This window comes from Anas acuta, chromosome 3 (genome assembly GCF_963932015.1).
Source record: "Anas acuta chromosome 3, bAnaAcu1.1, whole genome shotgun sequence".
Classification (NCBI taxonomy): Eukaryota; Metazoa; Chordata; class Aves; order Anseriformes; family Anatidae; genus Anas; species Anas acuta.
The window spans coordinates 47,885,932-47,901,327 of NC_088981.1; the positions used below are offsets into that span (position 1 = coordinate 47,885,932).

Here is a 15,396-nt window from a genome sequence, read left to right on the forward strand (position 1 = left end):
GAAAAGAAAGAAAAGAAAAATCTTTCCAAACTATCTCTTCCATTATTTCATTTTTGTTTTAATGAAGAACCTTTTGGGGAAATTGTTATGCTTGAGTAGCATGAAGAATGTACATGACATTTTATTTCATTCACCTGTGACCCTGCCTATTATTCTCCTCAGCAGTTCAGAAATGAAACATTTCATAAGCTATTTGCTCTTTACTGGCCATTTAATTATTATGCACCTCATTTCTTTTGTTTAGTTGTTAAATTAAAAAATATATTTAGTTTTCTGTGAGTTCGGGGCTATTTTATAATTTTGTAGGCTATTCCAAGGTGTGTATGTTACAGTAAGATAACACTGGCAGGTCACTAAAAGCATTTGCTTCTGCTTCATACTTCACAACACCCCCAAGGCATGCGTTATCTCAGAGTACCACACATCTTGTTAAGCCTTACATTTTCTGCCATTGATGGACAAGCTTACTGTCAGGGTCTTAGCAGAAACGCTACTTTTATATGTTTATAGCTTTCCCATTGTCTACAGTTCAGTGCTAAGATGCACATCCATTGTGTATTGGATGTGTATAATGGGAAGGCACTTAGACTAAAGTCAAGAAAGGAATCAGTTTAATATTAGATTCCTTTGAAAAACTATAGAAGTTTGAACAGATTTGAGTGCAGAGCTCCTAGTGGGCTGAGATGGCCCAATAGCAACACCAAGACCACAACAAATATTTCAAATTATTTTCTCATGTAAGATAAAATTTCATAATAGATGACACAAATAAAATGAGATTTACAAAGACTGTCTGCAGGTTGACTCATGAATTATCATGTGTACAAAAACTATATATTCGTAAGGTCTCACAAAATGTAATCACATGTTTTTCAATTACTTGGCTTTATATATTTCTAATACAAGCTCTTAGAAAATTTGAATTAAATAAATGGACTGTGAAGCTAGAGAAAACAGTTGTTAATTTTCACTTTCTGTTCTTACCTTAACAAGTGATGGGCACAAACCAATTCCTGGAACTAGACACCTTGAGTGCCAGAATCCACAAACAGAGGCTCTATAAAATGAGATGAACCTAAGCATGGAATTCATTTCTAACTTGTTCCTTGAACATGAGCTTGAATAAAATGTTGTAGAGAGCTAGAATTTTGAAGTTTGCAATCATTGGAATGGGCTGTCCAGGGAAGTGGTGGAGTCACCATCCCTGGAGGTCTTAGATGTTGAACTTAGCGATATGGTTTAGTGGAGGACTTCTGAGCATTAGGTCAGAGGTTGGGCTCGATGATCTTGAGGTCTCTTCCAGCCTAGACAGTTCTGTGATTCTGTGTGATTCTGTGATTTTTAATTTGAAAAAGTAACACACTTTGTTAATTAAAAACACACATAGTTTGAGCTGTAACTCAAATTGGTTCCTTTTTCTTTACTATCTACCAGGTTTTCATAAACTACATTTTTTTCATATAACAGCTGAGAAGTATGATGCACACTTGATTCTCCACTGGAATTCTCCAGCATATATCACAACATACAGGGGCACATTAAAGTCCTTCTCTATTTGAAAAACATAATTTTTCCACTTCAGTACATGCAAGCATGCTCTGCCTCTTTTTGTTTTGCTGCTTAGAAAAATTCTGACCTCCAGCATATCCAAAAATCAGACTGAAGCCAGAAGGAGCTTATGGTGCGTTGTTGTGGTGCATTGTTGTGGCACACAGCTGCAGTAAGCATGCTAAATAAAGGTAACACAACACAAGAATCAAAACAAGGTTTACTAATGATCCTTATTTAATAAAAAGCTACAGTAATAACCCCCAAATAGTGCAATAAGACAACTGGGAGCTGTAGTGGTTTGGGGCCATTATTGTTGAGTGCTTTTAATACAGTTCGCAGAAGTAACCTTTCTTTGTTTTCTGTGTGAGCTGGCAGGTTGCCTTTGAAGCAGAAGAACAAAAATATAGTGGGGTCATACAACAACAATGCCTATTTCTTTTTTTTTTATCTTTGCTTTAAATTCCTAGCAGCAAAGAAAGTCAAATTTTGAGAGGAAAAGGGAAAAAAATACAGTATTTTCCACCATATTATAATTATTTAAAGGTAAATGGTACATTGCTGTTTATCACTGATCAATTTGAATATTTTTTGATTTATGCAAAAACTGAAAAGGCCAAAATATCATGATTAACAACAGAATAGACTGACAGGCATGTATGTTCATGTAGGGGAATTAGACACACAGTGGTAATTTCTTCAGGCTAGGTTTTATCTGAATATTATATATATTTAAAAAAAAAAAAAATCCCTTGATTAATAATGTTCTTTTTAGGCAGGTCCTGGATATAGAATTTAGAACATGCTACCCTACTTACAATTGTCTGATTTGCATAGCATGCCTTCAGGATGCCTCCTGAGGTAGAAGAGGTGAATATCTATGAAAAATATTTCTTTTTGTTCCTACCCCAGGAGCACTCCAAAATCATGTGGTTTCATAGCTGGAAGGCTTCCAGGTGTGGCTGCTTCTGAGCCTTTTGAAAGCAGGGAAGGAGATGAGAGGAAGAAAAGATACACCATATATTAGACAATAGTATTGTTCTCACTGGCGTTGGTATAATAACATTTTTTATCATTGTTGCAAGCATATTATTGCTTTTAATAAGTTCTAACAGTGATTATGAAGCTGTTCCTATGGTCAGGAGTGATGTGAGAGGAATGATGCTTTCAGGTATGAATAAAAGAAGTGAAGGTGTTGGGAGACGGAGGAAAAAATAAGAGATATTTCAATAGCTTGTTTTATGACAATGGGATTTTAAAGGCATGGTAAAAAAAGGTGGGGGTGGAATTTAAAAGGAAAAATGAAAAGAGAACTTTTGTTTCAGGAGTGCAGCAAAGAGAGTCAAGATGTAAATGTAGTTAGAGGAATGGGGGAAAAAAAAGAATATAGATGGAATGCATATGAAGAGGAACGAGAGGGAGGAGGCCCAGGAAGAGGTGAATTACTGCAGCACAACAATATATCAGACGACAAATACTGAAATGTGTGCTCTGCTTGTGTAGTGACTCTTGATGACATAGAGATGTATGAATTTATATACTAGATTTCAGAAACAGGCAGGTAGGCCCTGATCCTGAGAAGCTGCAATTCAGTGTAGCTCTGCTGGAGAAAACGGAGTTGTGCCCATTTCCATGAGCCCAGGATCTGGCCACATTAGCAAGCAATTTCATCTATAATCAAATCATCATAACACAACCTAATTGTCACATAAGATTAATTCTTCAGCTTCCTTTCTTATTAAAAACTAACAATAAGCCCTACCAAATCTGTGTCTTAGAAGTAGTAAATAAATGAAGCATTCATCAGCAATAAGTGCTTATTCTAAAGAAATAGACCATTTGTACTGCAGTCATTAATTCCAGAAACTGAGCCAGGTTAGAGTTCTTCTTAAAAAAGACATGTCAGTAGGTTTGGAGACCTCCTAGTGGTACTTGGAGGGACTGGATCATGCTTTTCTGAGATGTCAAGAAGCCTTTGTTCCTGCCAACACTGGCACTTAGGTGCACAGTGTTGATTTGTCTTCTTGCAGTGGATCTTTTGAATCCAGACTGGATTGTGGATGTGTTTTAGTTGAGCATAAAATGTCATTATACAGAGGTCTGTTCTACTCCCATGTTGTGCATAAGTTCCAGCTTGGAGTGGTCCTTCTGAACTTGCACATGTGCATATGTTTTTTTCTCTGGGTTTTAAGGATTACGTCTGCTTTGCTGACTATGTCGAGAAAGGAGTGAAGGACTGGGCTTTGGTTTAGTGCAATCTGTTGTTTTGCCCAAATTGTAATCCCCTATCATGATCCTTCTTCAGCAAGAACAAGCCTTTCTTGCTCCAGCCTGGAGCTTCTCATCTCAGGGACCTGGGATTCCCAAAGGCAAATCTTGCCAGTAAAGACAGAGGTGAAGAAGACATTGAGTACCTTGTCTTTTTCCATGTTTTTTGTCACCATATACACTGCACTGATTCAGCAGTGGGCCCTCATTTTTCTTGGTCTTCCTTTTGTTGGTGATATACCTGTAGAAGTCCTTGATGGCTTTCATGTTACTTATCATATTAAACTCTAGGTGGGTTTTATCTTTCCTAACCCCATCACTGCATCCTTGGACAATATCCCTATACTCCTCCTGAATCCTGCTCCTGCCTCTTACATGCTTCCTTTTTATTTCCAAGTTTAACCAGGAGATCCTTGTTCATCAGGCAGGTCTGCTATGTGATTTTTCCAAGCAGACCCCTGAACAGACCAAAGTATGTTCTCCTGAGGTCAAATCTTGTGGTTCAATTTTTTTGCCTTACTCCCTCGTCTCAGGATCCTGAACACCATCATGCTATATTCACTGCAGCCTAGGCTGTCTTCAGTCTTCACAACTGCAACCAGTTCTTCCTTGATGGAAGTATGAGAACTGTGTCCCCTTTTGGGCTTATTCTTTACTTGTGCCAGGGAATTGTCATCAGTACACCCCAGAAACCTGAATTGCTTGTGCCTTGCAGTGTTTGCCCTCCCAGGCAACTGAAAAAATATAGTTCATGTTGGCTGATCCATAGATATTTCAGAAATTCAAAGAAAAGAAAAAGAATTATGGAGTTGTAAAATTATTTTTGATAAATAAGCAAGATTTATGGAATGTATTTTTTTTAGACAGAGATTTTGCTACTTGTCAGTATATGCCAATATATGACAACATTTGTTGATTTTATGTATGTGTATATCTATTTGGATTCTTAATGTAGAATTTCTGTTTCTCAAATGTTTAGTGCATAGTTCATCAGAAGGGTGCAGAAGTAGGTGCCAAATAGTTTGCATTTCCTGTAAACCAACTAACATCATGAGCTTACATTTCAGAGATCATTTTTGGTGGTTTAGATAATTACACTACAAAAATGTCTAGGATCAACAAACCAGAACAAGATCCATTTGAAAGGTCAGACAAGAAGTCACATTAATAACTAGGTATATACTCTGTGAACACAATTAGCACAAACTGTATAACTTTCAAAACTGTCTTTTTTTTCGGAAGAAAATTACTTGAAACCTCGTACCCAGCCTTTGCAGTGAAAACAAGGAATATAAATTGAGGGATCCTTAATGGGACCTCTGGGTTGTGACCAGGGACTCATGGCATGAACCAGCCCAGCTATCATTGATTTTTGATCAGCAAGCTGTGTTTCTTGAGAAGCTACCTGCTTTTCTTCCTTGACAGATGAAGCGTGATATTTTCATTATTATTCCAATGCTTTCTTCAGCAGTGTTTGCAGGATATTTTGCACAGATGATGCCTCATTCAGGAAAACCAGATCTGAAGATTTTCAAAATTTCTTGCAATTTCTTTCTTGTTTCTCTTTGAAACTTTTTTTTTTTTTTAATTATCATTATTTTAATTCATTCATTTTTTCAGATGAGTTGGAATTGCAGAGCCTGAGTCTAAATCTATCCTTCAGAGCTTAGAGTTGATGGTATCCTGCTGTTTGGCTGCATCTAACTGTAGACTGAGGCTTAACACGAAATTTTCATCTGTTTTTGCAACTTGCTCAAAGTTTCCCTGTGTCATTCAGTGTAAATATTCAGGCTCAGAAACACCTCTAATTGGAATCACCTAATGCAGCTTTTTTTTTTTTTTTTTTTCTTCAGCATTCATGCTCTGAATTTGAACCAAGCAGAGTATACCTCCATGCTCAGTTGTTGAACTGAATGGTATCGGTCTTTGAAGGGAGCACAGGCTGGCTTTGGTGACTGTAGATTCAGTTACTCCCTAATTTTAAAGGATTCACTTGTTCATAAGACAAACACAAACCAGAAGCAGAATTGTGTTTTAATACTATCCCCCTCCCCAAGTCCCCTACCCTCCAAAAACAATGTCTCAGGAAAAGGTCCTAATGTTGTGCTTCATCTAGTTACTATGAGGAAACATTGCTGGAGCCATGTGCAGTAGGTTGGCATTCCCTTAAAAGAAAGAAACAAATGCATTTGTTCATTATGTTTTGCTCTGCCTGACATATAGGCTCTGTGACTGTTTATAGTCATAAAAAGCAATGGTTATACCTAGGAGATAATGTGAAGGCAACAAAATGCTTAAAACAGCACCATAGTTATCTGAGATACATTATTTATGCTATTTTATTTGCTAGATTGTCATATTTATGTTCTTTTTATGGAGCTTCAGCTGTTGCCAGATTCAAGAGAAGTAAGATGCGATGTCCTTGAAACAAGGAGCACCCCTTGTTCCTTTTTATGAGTTTTAATGCATCTGAATACTGTTTCTTTATGAGACTGTCTTGTCAGGACTAGTTTTGCATGTATCAGATGTATTAGCTGTTAGTAACCCTGGACTGGATCTTAGCTGTTGACTATGATTTTTTCAGAATCTTTCTCATTTGCAAAAGCTTAGACCTTCTATATTGATTCCTGTTTCACTGCTGCCATCTTCTGAAAAATGTTAGTATTGCTAGGTGGGCTTTTTTTTTTTAGTTTTAACCTGGCAATCAGGACGTGAATGAAATGCACGCTTTGTTTGTCTTATTGTTTGAGGGTGTATTAATTGAACTCCAAAGATGCTACAGACAGAGGTAAAGGGACAGGCAGTAAAATTTGTTCCTCATGACATTCCTTGTGAACAGGTGCATGCATTCAGCAATAATATCTTTTTCAAACTTGAGAGAAGTGATACATTACTGTAACTTCCAACCACTTTGTTGAAAAAGTCAACTTTGACATCACACATGTAAAGTGACACATATTCTACAGTAAAAATATTTTGCAATGCTATGCTGTTATGCATGCTATACAATTCTATGTCTCTGTTTCTAAAGGCATCTCAGGGTAACTGTGATTTTCCCTCTCTGCATCATTGCTCCTTATAAATAATGCTTCCTTTCACACAAAATTTTACTTCATATTCTTGCTTGTATCGAGTGAAGTAGTGACAACATATATGCTATAGCTTTTTTACTTGAGATCATAACTCATGCTCTGACTTCGTGTGTTCTAAGGTAAATGTAGCATTGTTCCATTAGAGCTACAGTTGATTTCTGTTGGTGTTAGTGGGAGAGGTGGAGAGATATACCATGTAATTTTAATATGTGCCTATATGTACTATGCATTTAGAGGTTTGGTTATAATCTGCTAGATTAAAGTATTTTTAAAACGTCACATTTAGATACATATTTTGGCTGCCTTAAAAATTTTCCTTATACTCATTAAATGACAAATTGGCAATAATTGTTTGCTTCCAGTGTTTCCTCATAGAAATACCTTGTAAATTATTATGGAAATCCTTTGTAAAAATCTAAGTTTACCTGCATCTGCTTCACATTTTCCTAGTCATCCAGGCATAAAAATACCCCAAATTATACACTAAATATGTATAGTTAGCTGTCTGTACCACTTCAGTTACTTCAATGGGAACAGAATTACACCGATGAACAATTGCTTTTTTATCTCCAGAGGTGCCAGCAAGAACATAATATTGAATTTAATTTCCTTGTCATGTCTGTACTACAGTGAAGTAAGGACTCTCTCTACTTGTGCACCCTCAAGCCAGATCCAAGTGGTGCTGAAACATCCACCTAGCATAGTGCAGCATCATGCAGAGCCAGTAGTCCAGGTCCCAAACACACTGTTGCTGCATTAGCCACAGATTATTGACCTGGCTGTGAGATTTGCAGCAGGACTAGCTTAAAGCTTCTCAAGTGTAAACTGTACGTAAAATTGAGTTTTGCCACCAAAAGAAGAAGGAAGGGGCTAGACAACAGCTGCATGGGAATGGGAAGGCAGAGGGGAGATCTGGATACACAAGGGTGAAGAGCAGAAGATGATGCCTGACTCTGACCAGGCATCTGATTCTGAGGAATTTTTCCTAATGGCAGCAGCTATTTCTGGAGTTAGGGAGTGTTCCTCTAAGCAGCGATGTTTAACATCTGAGGACTTGTCACAGTCCCTGTAGTATGATGAACTGGAAGCCTGGCTCTTTCCTTAGCTGTCTGCAGCTCTGGCACAGGTGAGGTAAACAAGAGGGACATGAGCATCTTGCTGTGTTTAGCAGCCTGATGCTGTATGCAGCTCCCTACTTTTCTTAGGCTAGTTTGACTTCCTTTTCCAGAGGTAGTTTGGTCATCATCATTCTGGGCATCTCTTCCCAGTGCTGCAGGGCACAGGATTGTTCTTCTCACAGTAAAAGCTGTACAAATGCTAGAGCTGTCTATTTCTGTCCAGAGAACTAAATCCGTGGTCCACTTTGAAAATCTTGTGGTGTTTGAACTCATGTTTGCTTGGGTAGTCAGCTGTCAGTTGAGATTCTTCAGTAATCACAAGATCTGACTCTATTATGTACACATAATAGCACCACAAACAACAGGGTTTTGTATTGTCAATATACCACATATTTTTGTTACAATTTCTGCTTTACAGACTTTTCATTCTTATTTCTGGAATAGGCCGGTAAGTCTCACATCCCATCCACATACTAAGAACAAGATTGTGCAATACCTTTGTGTGTAGGCATGTAGCAGAGTAATCTGCTGAATCTCCTGAAGAGTATCATCCCTTCTTCTACAGGTGTCTGAAGTGATTTCACCTCAAAGAAGCACCAGGGCTCCTCCCAGCTTCTTACTTATGTTCTGTCCTTTGCAGCACTTGGAGCACAGGGCAATTCAAAAGGGATGATGGCTGATCATCCACATAAATCAGCAAACAGGAGATCTGGGGAGGTCTCAGAGAGGTTCTCTGAGCTTATGTTGTCCATCTTCAGGTTAATGCAGCCTGATGCAAGACAAGCTCCAGGAAAGTCTGCCTGTCCGCAAACACAAACTCATCAGCATTCACCGAAGAGTCCCGGGGTGCACATGCTGTCATTTAGATCTCAGGGAACGAGCTCATGGGTTGTTTTGTAGAAGTTAGGAGGGAGGCTTTCACTTTTAGATTCAAAAGAAAAACATTGAAAATTCTAAGACATTTTGACGCAGACCTGCATTTAAAGCTTTTAATGTTTATAGAAAATTGCTTCTTATAATATTGATGGCAAATCGCTCTTGGATTGCAAAAGCTGCACAGAGACTGCAACTATATTTTTGATACCGTGTTTTGACAGATTGTCATGCTCCTCACAAAAGTTTAATTTTAGATGAAATGTGCATAGTAAGTATGTGTATTTTATCGTAAGGAAAAAGACCAAAATTGCTTTGCAAGTACTACCATGCTTTATATCTGATAGAGCTGGTGTCATTAAAAATGAATACTTTTTCTACTGTGGCATTTATCTTCATTGTAGTATTTGTGGGTTTTCTATAACTGACAATTGGCAAAGCCACATATCCTAAGTAAATGTAGCTACTGCAGATGGTAAATATTCTGTTTTTAAAGGTTCTTGCTGTAAGCACAAGAAATATCAAAAGACAGGGTACGGGGCTGAAGGTCTCACACTTGATCCTGGATAATAAAAAGTGCCAGAAGCAAAGTCAATCCAAAACCTGTAGTTCACAGCAGTAGTACAGCAAAGAGTATGACATTTATTTTGTGTGTTTGTGTCTGTATTTTTATTTTTATTTATTAAGCACTAATTGACTTAAGATGGAAATAGGTAATAAAATATATAGTTTCAAAATTAAAAATGCTTGATCTGTATTTATGGAGGTTTGAACTCTAGTCAGGAATCAGACTGCTCTCCTACTCAAAATATATACTATACGTTAAAAACTTCTCTAGTCAAATTTGGTGTCAGGACATTTTTTCACAAAACCACAGAATTGCAGACTGGTTAAGGTTGGAAGGGACCTCTGGAGCTCATGTGGTCCATCCCCCCTGCTCAAGCAGGGCCACTTGGAGCATGTTGTGCATGTGGCTTTTGAAGATCTCCAATGAGGGAGACCCTACAGCCTCTCTGGGCAACCTGTGCCAGTGCCCCATCATCCGCACAGTATAGGAGTGCTTCCTGATGTTCCGACAGAACCTCTTGCGAACCAGTTTTGTGCCCATTGCCTCATGTCCTGGCACTGGGCATCCCTGTGAAAAGAGCCTATCTCCTTGCTCTTTGCACTCTCCCTTCAGGTATTTATACACGTTAATGAGACCCCTCAAGCCTTCCCTTTCTCTAGGTTGAACAGCCCTAGCTCGCTCAGCCGTACCTCACAGGAGAAGTGCTCCATCACCTTCACAGTCGTTCACTGGGCTCTCTCCAGTATACCCATGTCTCTTGTATTGATTGGAGAGTCCAGAACTGGACAGAGTATTCCAGGTGTGGCCTTAGCAGCACTGAGTAGAGGGGGAGAGATCACCCTCCCTCAACCTTTTGGCAATATTTTGCTTAGTACAGCCCAGGATACCCTTAGTTTTCTTGGGAACAAGGGCATATTTTTTCACCAATAATACCTCTTCTGTAGGTATGTATTACTCACTATGAGATTACAATTTATACTTTGTAAAGTGCAATCTAATACTGTATTTTTCTACACTATAAAGAGAGATTACATTGGGTATTATTGGCTGCATCATTCTATACATGACTCGTTGATAGCTTTGGTTTCCCTTAAGGCATGCTCATATTTTCACTAATAAATCCTTGCCCCAGTCAGCAGCCTATAGTTTGACTGCAAAAGCTCATCTAGAATTGAACCTTGGTGCATTATAAACTTTTACATTTTCAAGGGTTTTTTTGACCAGGTGATCATGTTGTCTGGTGAAAAAATGGATTTTTTTGCCTTTCCAGTGTTACTATCCAATAAATCATTCTCAATGTTTTTTTAAAAAATCCAATTAAAAAAAAAAATCCTGCTAGTCTGATTAATATATATATATTCGCTATATACAAATTAAACAATTAATCACAAATTAATCATATATATCTTAGATTATACTTTACTTGCTTTGTATTCTCTTAACAATATGCTGTAGACTCCTCCCATTACAATAGGTCTTCATATTTCTTTTTTAGCAGCTCATTTAATAATAAAATTAATGCTTGTAATCTATGGTTTATTTCTCCTTCAGCGTGAATTATGATAGTAATGTGGTACACTTCTGTTTTGCTTAGGGAGGGTGGGATGACTTGGTTTTAGAGGAAGCAGTATGTAGAGATGTTGAAGGTTGATTTCTTAAAATACATTTTCCTGAAAAAGCAAGATAAAAGTTGTAATCCCTGCATTTTAAATGAAAGGTGAGAGATGTGTAATTTTTGTTTGTTCATACAGTCATGGTTTTGAGGGACCTTGGCCTCTCTTGCATTCTAGTTTTATGCTACTGACAGAAAGCTACAGCAGTGATGGAAGTGTTGATCCTGCCTTCATTCAATAGATTTAATTTTCGTGACTCCCATCTGTAGCGACTGACCCAGACAGACAGTACTGAATGAATGAGGGAAGATCAAGGAAAAAAGACAAAGGAACAGAGAAGACAAAACAATTTTTATAATATTGCTAGTCAATATATTCTCAGTGACAATAGGTTGTATCAGAAGGAACTGATTTCATTCTTTGACGAAATTCTAAGTTTGATAAGAAAGAGTAATTGCAAAAAAAATCAATTTCATATATTGTATGACTTCAATCTACAGAATATTCTGATAAGGAAATCACCACCATAACACATCCATAAAGAGTTTTAGGGGACTGGGTTCCAATTGCAATGTTTCGGACATGTGCAGCAGCATTGTCTCATCACTGTCGGATGGTATAGTATGCATGCCTCCCTGGTTGGTCGTTGTGTGGATTACGAACTGACAGACCACAGAAAGCAGTCTTTCTGTAAAGACTGCATGATCAGCAGGGTATTGCTAGCAGCATTCAGCAGGGACTGATAGCATACCTGTCACAATTCAATACTTGACAGTGATCCAGAAGTAAATAAAAAGACTCTGCTGATACAGCACAGCAATGACACAAAGATTAGTCAAATATAATTAATGTCAAAAGCAAGTCCCTAGAAAAGTGCTATGAATATGATTTGGGGCTGGACAGAGGGAGTAACAGAATGGCTTATCCAGTGAGAAACTTAGTGTCTCTGCTTAGGTTAAAGAAGATTCAGGGGTATCATGATAGTATATAGGTACTTTTGCAGAAAGAAAATAGGAGATACTGAAAGATATTTTAGCAGATAATTGTGAAGCAGAAAGTAGTGTCTGGAAGCTGAATCCAGGGAGAGTCAAAGTAGATGTTAGTTACAATTTTTAACAATGATTTGGAGGGCCATTAAGATACAGTGCCAGAGGCATGAGTGGGTCTTTCTTCACTTGATGTCTTTAATGTGGACTTCAGTGTCTGTTTTGGACAACACTTGGACAAACCATATGTCACACACAGTTTTCAGTCTAGCTAATAGTGCTAACTGTAGGAGGGAAAACATGGCAGCCTGGATTTCAACATAGACTGCAGAAATCTGGTAAGAAATCTGTGCCCACACTTGAGCTGTCAGCTTACGAAGTCCCTAGTAGTGTACCCATGGTGCCGCAACTTAAACCTCAGCTATAACTACCTCATTGCAACCTTGCCTTCATTTTGCTGTGTAGACACAAGTGGAGGTGAGAGTGAAAAAGACAAGCAATATCTGAGTAGAAGAGTAACTTAAAAGTAACAGTATGGAGCCAAAACTTGAGGCTTCATGTGGGAATTCATGAATGGGAGTATTGTATTGACGTTGGAAGAGAGTTAATTTGAAATTAAAAGAATTACAGGGAGAGATGATCAGTGTTAGAGACGAAAGAAGAGATACGTGGAGTAGGCAAGAGAATGAGAGGTGTGGTGCTTAATCCCCCAAAATGCAAATCTTACAAATGTTGAGAAAAAAGAAATGGCAAAATCCTTCTTCCAAAAACCAATTCAGTATATAAATGACAAACTCATTTTCCTTTCCTTAAAAATTAGAGCTATATTCTGTTTCCTCTTCCAAACTTGAAACTTTATGAATGGTCTGGTCAGGAATAATGGTTTCATCATCGCAGGTTTCTTTCAGCATCACTCTTGGCGCTGCACATATCAGCCGTGGGGTACAAATTCCATTGAACAGGCCAGAGTTTGGACGGATTTTACCTTCTGTTTGAGTGATGATAAAGATAGGAGGATTTTTAAAACAGGATTTGGATCCCTGTTGAGACTTTTTATACATTCTGTTTTGAGATCACTTGTATTCAGAATTTCTGCTTAGGCCTATCTTATACATTTTTACAGATATTCAAAAGCCCGTAGTAGCATACTTACAGGTTATATATTTATTCCAGTGCCCAAATCCCTCAAGTGCTTTGGGGATTTCCCTGCTAATCCTCATTTTAATGCGTAAACCTAGAGGGTAGGTTTCAGACCTTTGGGATTTATTCTTTGTGCTAGTTGCTTTCTAGCTGAAGAATCTTTCAAGGGTAACAACAGTAAGTTCTACATTCACTATTCTTGAACAATTTATGTTATCACTGTAATCTGCCAACCTTTCGGCAAATAAAGGGAAAGAAAGTGTGACTGTTGTTATTAATTACACTATTTATAGTATTTTTTAAACACATACTAATATTAAATTTATGCAGAAGCATTAAATCCTGACTGAAAAACTTAAATCCTTATATTTCCAAAGGCAAAATAACTGTATTAATATTAATGAAGCTACAAAATAGAAGTTAAATGACAGCACTTTTGCAATTGCTGTATTTCATTACTGAAACTTTATTATATTTTTCATGTCTGGATGTAAAAAATGAATGGAGCTATCGCAAACTGCTTTGTTGTAAATGACCTACGTTTTCTTTATGATGCATGCTTTGCCATAAAATGGGAGTGCTTAATGCATTTCTGTGGGGAGATGCCTATTTATTCTGACAAACCGATCAGCCTCCAGGGTGGTCTTTTGCCACAGAACTGATTTTACAACTCATCCATTATCTAATAAGAGGTGAAGTGAGTATCCTGGCTCACCAAAAAAATCAGGCTTTGTTCCATCACAAGTGTATGACAGGGTCACTCACAGACTTACTTTCAAGATATAAAATTGATAATGGAAGGCCCAGTTTACACTGTCATACACACTTCCAGTACAGAAAGCCTGTGGGGAAAACACTGGTAAACAACACTTTGATCTTACTCCTGAGCACTTTTTTAAGTGGCAATTTTAAAGGCAAGTACAGAGAGTGACCTCTATAGTGAGAAAATGCATTTCACACCTTTAAGTAATATAACATGAGTTTATTAATTTTATTGTTATCATAAATGTCAATGCAACCTAAACTACACTGTTAGACAGCTGGAATGTCTTTACAAAATATGTCCTGTTTTTTGTTGTTGTTGTTGTTGTTGTGTGGTTGGTTGGTTTGGTTTGGTTTTGTTGTTTTTTTCCCCCTTTCTTTCTTTCTTCAGCATATCCTCCTTTTCAATATTTATGAAATGTTTAAAATTGTAATTGCAAAAGTGAAAGACTGGAGTGAGGAGAGGAAACTGAGGCATTCTGTGGTAAGGCAGTGGTATAGTGAGTGTATACAAAACCCTTTCAGACAAACGTTTTCAGCCAGATATGTTCATAAGGAAATAAAGTTAGGAAAGTAAAAGAGAATAGAACACACAGTAAGAAATATGGTTAAACCTGGCTATAACCGTCATTGATAAGTGATAAGTTTTGAGATATTAGGTATCCAGACAGAGAGTACACACATCTCTATATGTCTGGGCAATGTTTAACATAGATGAAACTTTGGGATGCAGTGCAAATTGTTGTAATTACAATAATGCAACCTTTCATATAACATACCTTGCAGAAGTGCCTTCATTGTTAAGCTGTTTGCTAAGAAACACAAATGAATTAACAGATCAATGTCAGATGAAGTAAAATAAAAGATTTAAAATCATTGACAAAATAGTTAGAGAAGTGACAAGAAAGCAAACAAGTGATTCGGTTCGTTATCTCTAGAAGCTGGAACACCCACTCCATTTCCCCACTCCAAATTTCCCTGACTTTCTGAATAACAGAGTCAACCCTTTTAGACTCGCACAATGTTTCTTTTCACAAAAGCACAGTTTCTTTAGCATGACAATGAAATACGATTTTCAGTGGTTCTTAGAAAAGTGACAATAAGGCTTGAAGGAGTTCAAAATGAAAATGCAAAAGATGGAATTTGTGGCAGACAAATGTTCCAGTGTCATGTCCTGATATCCTTTATTCGTTACTGGTGAATGCAGCTCTGCATCAAAAATCAAGGCTGTTTTATCAGTCTTGCTTATAATGCCAGTCAGAACAGCTTACTGCTGAGAGTCTGGGCTGGCATCATGACATGGCTTTAAAAAAGTATTAAGAGAGACCCATTTTACATTATTGACTTTTCCTCTTACCTGCAAGGACACAGAATTTAATGCAGCATTGATGAGTCAAAGATTTTGACAGATGTCAAGACAGATATCTT

The 15,396-nt window shown here is 37.6% G+C and overlaps 1 protein-coding gene across 2 annotated transcripts in view; it reads left to right on the forward strand.

Annotated features, from left to right (window-relative positions):
* The window catches only part of PRKN (parkin RBR E3 ubiquitin protein ligase), a 759,823-nt gene that overhangs the window by 727,482 nt on the left and 16,945 nt on the right, over positions 1-15,396 (forward strand). The window lies entirely within an intron of this gene.